Raw genomic sequence first — 6,823 nt, 5'->3', positions numbered from 1 at the left:
CTTGGGGGTGCCGATGGCAGACTCGAAGATCATGACGAGTGTGTTCGATCCTTTAGTGAGACAAGTGACAGCTCGGGCCAAACCCTGGCGAGGACGGTTTACCTGCAAAGGGAGCAAATTGGTCCTTATTAGTTCCAACCTAGCGAGCATTCCCATGTTCATGATGGGGATGTATATCCTTCCGGAGGGCGTTCATAGTGCCTTCGATAAGGATCTCGCGAGGTTCTTCTGGCAGGCGACCAATGGCCGCCAAAAGTACCACATGGTAAAATGGGCATATTTGCATGCCCAAGGACCGTGGTGGACCGGGCATCATTGCCTCCCGTCGTATGAACATGGCGCTCATGTTGAGATGGGTCTAGCAGATCCTGCGCGGTGAGGGAGGACTATGGTTACAGCTCATTCAGGCGAAATACCTTAGGGGATATCCACTCTTAGCATGCAACCGGACGGACGGCTCACAATTCTGGCGAGCCATCCAAAGGATCAAGGAGGACATCTACCTAGGGATCTCCTTCTCCTTAGGGAACGAGAAAGGGATCGAATTTTGGTTGGATCCCTGGCTGGATACTGAGCCTCTACGCGTCACCTTCCCTGGCCTATTCTTGATATGTGCAGATCAATCTGTCCTAGTGGCTACGGCTTTCCAAGCTGAACAGTGGAACATTGGGTTTCGTCGCACCTTTGGACAAGCCGAGAGTATCGACTGGACTAGACTGCGGGCTGCCCTCCCACTTGTGCTCCCAGACTATCCGGACACAATATCCTGGCGGCTCACCCCGATGGTGGAGTTTTTTGTGAGCACGGCCTACCATGCCCTTTGCCCGTCGCATGCCACTCCTTGGATGTCCCCACTATGGAAAGCCCCAGTCCCTTTAAAGATTAAGATTTTTGTTTGGCAACTTCTACAGGATCACCTTCCCTCGGGGACAGAGGTACTTAAGCGGCACGGACCTGGTGATGGTCTATGCCCTCTCTGTGCGGTACCAGAGACCGGGACACATATCCTCTTCTCGTGTACCGCAGCAAGGGTACTTTGGACGTACGTCCGCGAGGCGTTGGGGCCTAAATGGGAGGCGCTAAATCTCGCGGAGTTTCTCCAACATAGAGCTCTTTAACCATCACATCATCGCCGCCTATTTTGGCTTATTTTTGCGGCAATGTTGTGGACTCTTTGGATGACTAGGAATAAGATGGTGATAGAGAAGGTTTTTCCGAGGAAGGCTTTTGACTCCTTCAAATTATTAGCTTTTTTGCAGCACTGGCACCCGCTCTCGAGGCAACGTGATCGTGACCAACTTGGCTTGATGATGGATGCACTTCTGGCTTCGGCGCGTCGACTATCATCCTCGTAGTGCCGCTACGCAGCGGCCACTAGGTGGCTTTTTTCTATTTCTTTTATGCTTTCTTGGGCTTGTCTGTGCTGTGGCCCCAACCGTATCTATCAGGTGTTGTTCGAACATGGATTGTATGGATCGTTGCTTTATTTATGAAGCGGGGCAAAAGCCTATTTCAAGAAAAAAAGTCATGGTGGTCCGCGCCGGCAGGCGATGGCGATGGTGGTGGTAGTTCATCCTCGGGTGGATCTTGGCACTGGCACCCGCGCTCTTCAGGCCCCTTGGCGTCCACGGCGGTCGGCTGCTCCACCAAGGAGGAGATCGTCCTCTCCTCTGGCAACGAGGAGGACCAGCACCCAGAGCAGCGGCCGCGCCTCCTCACCGAGGTGACCCTGATGGAGATAATGACGGAGCGCTCGCTCCGTCAGATGGAGATAATGACAGAGCGCTCACTCCGTCAGATGGGCCCGGTACCACTGTCGCCGGTGAGGGTCAAGGAGGAGCCATCGTCCCCGCCGGGCTCCCGCGTCAAGCCGGAGCCGATGTCCCCACCTCGGCGGGTCAAGGAGGAGCCCGCCTCCCTCTCCCCCCATAGCCGCGGCCGCGACGTCCATATTGGACGTTGTGTGAAGGATGAGCCCGCGTCACAGCCAGCAAACACTCGATACGCGTGCATCAGTGGGCCTGACTCGCCGCCAAGCCGTCGAGGATCTGCCGTCAGGCATAAGGAAGGTGTGCGATCATGTCCTCCATTACCTCAGAGGCAGCGGTTTCGGCAGCCCCTCAGGGTCGAGGGTCGTCGTCTCTGAGGAGGAGCGGGCGGCGCGTCAGCGGGCGCGGTACGCCGGCGCAACAACGCCCGCCGCTCCTCGTTTGCAACGGCCGACAAGGTGCCAGAATGGGTCCGCAACGACCCGAACCTCACTGTCGCATGGGCCCTGGACCGTTCTGTCATCACCAATGAGACGGACTGTAAGTGCATCTAGTGCCCCTTAGTAATTTTGTTGTATTGAAGACTTATAGGTTAAGGGACTAATGCGTTTGTGAGTGTACACATGTCTATAAGTCTATGAGGAGTTTGTTATTTACAGAGAAAGTCGACCCCTAAAAATGAAATTCTTCGACTGAAGACTTTGAATTTCTGAAGACTTTCTGAAGACTCTGAAAGTGAAGAAATTGGTGTGACCTTGAAGACTTGGTATTCATTTGAGGAACATGAAGCGTGAAGACTTTTGTTTTTGTAGTTTCATTTTCTCTTTCTTGAGTCTTAGGAAACACCATACTATTAAAGGGGGTCGAGGAAATACTAAGGAAAAATTTCCATGTGATGCTCAACTCAAAATCCTACACCTATCAATCCCTTCGAGTGAAGCCATTGGAAATCTCATACAGTTCAGTCATATTCTTCAGTGATAGAGACGAAGTTCTTCTGGTCTCTGAGAAATTTGTTCTGACTGAGGAGTTAGGAATTTGCCAGTGCGGATTGCCTACATAGTGAGGAACATGATAGCCCTGAGGATTTTGCTACTCAAAATTCCAACCGTTGCTGTACTATGCGCCAGCTGTGCCAAAATATCTACCCACCTAACGGTCATATCATTGGAGGGCATTTATGTCTTATCATGTCGGGCTGCTCCCTAGGCAATAAATAGCCGCCCCCTACAACCACTAGCTGGTTGGCTGCTCCAAGGGAAACTGACACTTGTCATTTGAGAGCATCCCATCCTCCCAGGACTTTGAGCGAAAATCATCAAGTGAGGAAAACCCAAACCCAAACACCTACAAACCCCAAGTGATTGAGCATCACTGAAGAGATTGATCCTGCGTGGATCCGATGCTTGTTACCTTTGAAGACTGTGCTTCTTCCAGACGGTTAGGCGTCAAGGTCTAGAGCATCCAAGAGGAATTGTGGATCGCCGAGTGACCAAGTTTGTGAAGGTTCGGAAGTCACCTGAAGACTTACCACGAGTGATTGGGCGAGGTCTGTGTGACCTTAGCTCAAGGAGAATACGGTGAGGACTGTGTGTCCGGGATTGTGTGTCCCCGGGTTTAAATACCTAGCTGCTCCAAGCAGATGTACAATTGAGACAGCAGTTGGAACTAGTCTACCAAATCATTGTCTTCACCAAGCTCACTGGTTCTATTTCCTCAACTCTTTCATTTCCTCGTATCTGTGTTTGAAGACTTTGACTGAAGACTTTCTCAATTTCCTCAGTTCAATTTCTTCAGTCGGTTTGTCTTCGTCCTATGTTATCGTGTGCTTACGCTTTCTGTACTCTGTGCCTGTCTTCATTTCATCATGATGACTATGCTTGTGTTCTGTTATGTTTACTTTTGAGTACTTCTTCTGCTGCTAGTAGTTCTTCGCTAAGGAATTTCCTCACCTGCAAATTCCTCAGTGAAGAATTCATAAAAATCTCCTATTCACCCCCTCTAGTCGATATAATGCACTTTCAATTGGTATCAGAGCAAGGTACTCCCTTGTTCTGTGTGATTTTGGTTTAACCGCCTGGAGTATAGTTATGTCGACCGCAGGTATGAAGAAAGTGACATGCCCCATCTTTGAAGGTCATGAGTATCCCAAGTGGAAGGCCATGATGAAGAAGCGCCTCATGGCGATGAACAGTGAGCTGTGGACCGTCACTTAGATTGGTCTGACCGATCTGTGCAAGATGGTGGAAGCAGATGACATTCGCAAGTACACTCTTCTCAACCTCACGGCGAAGGACGTCATCTGCTCCTGTCTGTCTCAAAATCAATTCAGGAATATCATGCATCTCGAGCATGCGAAGCTTATCTGGGACCGTCTCTCTGAGGTCTATGAAGGTCATCAAACCTGTCATGATCCTTGGTTTGAGGACTTTAAGAAATCTCTCAAAGCGATGACATTCGAACCAGAATCATCATCTTCTGCATCATGCCTTATGGCAAAAGATGCTAAGGTAACTGAATGCTACCTATCCGGGTCTAGTGATGATGAATCTGGTGATGAATTTGGACCCAACTATGTCAAACTTGCTTCCCTTCCCACTAAACAACAAAGAGCTTTGTAAAAAGTTCAATACATGCTAAATAAGAGCGATGATATGTTGGGTGAAGAAATGGATTAGTCAAAAGCTTTGGCTGAAGGTCTTCAGAGACTTCATACTAAGTATGACACCCTTCAAGATCATCATAACACTCTCTTATCTGATCATGAGAAGCTTTCTTATGAATTTCTTCAAAGAAAGCAAGACCTTGAGAAGCTAAGAGTGAGTTATGAAGATCTTCAGAAGGAGCACGATTCATTACTTGGTCAACAAATCAGCGCTGCTCAGGAATAATTTGTTCCTCCTTGTTTGAAATGCATTGAACGTGAATCTGCTAATTCTTCACCTGAATGTTCAAATGCTTCTAATGCTACAAATTCTTCACCTGCCTCTGCTATAACTAATTCCTCATCTGAGGACACTGCTAGTATCACTGACAATGCAGGGCTGAAGGAATTGTACATGACAGGCATGTACAAAAGCCTCAAAGGGCATCAGACTCTTTGTGATGTGCTTAAAAAGCAGATCCTCAACAGGAACCCTAGGAAAGAGGTATTGCCTTTGAGAGGAAACTCAATGCTGATGGTACATATTGGAAGCCTGAGCAGTACCCCAAAACTTCATGGGTTGCTGCAAAGGGACCTCCAGTTGATCCATCTAACTTATCTGGATTTTCATGTGAATATCCTTGTTCTGATGATAAGTCATTTGACTCCTACTATAAACTGTTCAAAAATCAGAATGGTGAAGTATTTGCTAGATATGTTGGCACTGACTGCAGGAACGGTTCCCCTATGAAGAAAATCTGGGTTCCCAAAAGGTGCCTTGAAAGTCTTCAGCTGAATGTCCTCAGGACACCACCTGTGAAGAATAGGAACCCCAGATCAAATTCTTCATATGGACCAAATTTCTCAAAAGGATCAAAGTCCTCACATGAATATCATCGTGCTAACAACTCTGTTTCATAGGGAAAAGCTAAGGGCTATGAATATGAGCATTATTCTTCTAATCATTATGTTCATAAGTCCTCAAAGAATTTCTTTGCTTATTCATATGCTTATCCTAACCCCTCTTATGTGAAACGAAATGGACTGGCTTCTATGCCACCTTTCTCGTATGGAGCTCGCAGAGTGATGAACTCTTTGCCACCCCTTCAGATGTGGGTGGTGAAGAAAAAAGAACTAATCTCTTCTGCAGGGTCAGGTCTCCAAACGTACGTAATTGTCTGAAGATTTTGCTGGAGACCTGAGTGTGCCTGATAGGACGCAGGCTAAGCATGAAGAAATGAACTTTCATTTCTCACGTCCTCATACTGCTTTATCTGTTCTATTGCTTGATGAAGTTGATCTGATGAATTGATGTCATATTCTTTACTGATGAAGTATATGAGTTCGTAAGCTACACTAATTCATCTACAGGATGATCAACCCAAAGCCACTGAGTGGGTCCTCAATAGTGGATGTACAAATCACATGACTGGTGACAAGAATCTATTGATGGATACTCCATTATCTCCGTCGCATCTGAAGCATATCATCTTTGCTGACAAAGGCAAAAGTCAGGTATTGGGTCTAGGTAAGGTTGCGATCACAAAGGATCGACACATGGACAAAGTCATGCTTGTCGAGTCCTTAGGATACAACCTCATGTCTGTCTCAATGCTTTGCGATCTTTATATGGTTGTTGTCTTTGGCAAGTACCATTGTGTTGTGGTTATGGAAGCTGACAATTCCAAAGTCTTCGAAGGCTTTAGGAGAGGAGACCTGTATATTGTTGATTTCTCTACAGGACCACAACCAGCTGTGTGCCTACTTGCAAAAGCTTCAGAAGGCTGGCTCTGGCATCGATGACTTGGTCATGCAGGCATGAGGAATTTGCACACGCTTGCGAAGAAGAAGCATGTCATTGGCATCGAGAATGTCAAATTCCTCAAGGATCACTTATGCGGAGCCTGTGAAGCTGGGAAGATGACAAAGGCTAAGCATCCAGCGAAGACTATCATGACCACCACTCGTCCATTTGAATTGCTTCACATGGATCTCTTCGGTCCTAACCATTATTCTGTAGTATCAAATGAGGCATCTCAATATGGCTTTGTTATTGTTGATGATTACTCTCGATACACATGGGTACACATTGTTACTTACATACATGAAGTGCAGGAAGTCTTCAAACGATTTTCCTCAAGGGCTTCAACCAACTTTGGTGTGAAGATTAAGCACATCAGAAGTGACAATGGAACTGAGTTCAAGAATTCTGGTCTTGATGACTATCTTGATGAACTTGGTATTACTCATGAGTTATCTGCTCTTTATACTCCTCAGCAGAACGGTGTCATGGAGCGCAAGAACAGGACTCTTGCTGAGATGGCTCGCACTATGCTTGATGAATACAAAACTCCTCATTGTTTCTGGATTGAGGCAATTGATACTGCGTGCCACATCATCAACAGAGTAT

This window comes from Triticum urartu, chromosome 4A (assembly GCF_056163025.1).
Source record: "Triticum urartu cultivar PI428250 chromosome 4A, HENAU_Tu73, whole genome shotgun sequence".
In the NCBI taxonomy this organism is placed as follows: Eukaryota; Viridiplantae; Streptophyta; class Magnoliopsida; order Poales; family Poaceae; genus Triticum; species Triticum urartu.
Note: the sequence above shows the minus strand (reverse complement) of the source record.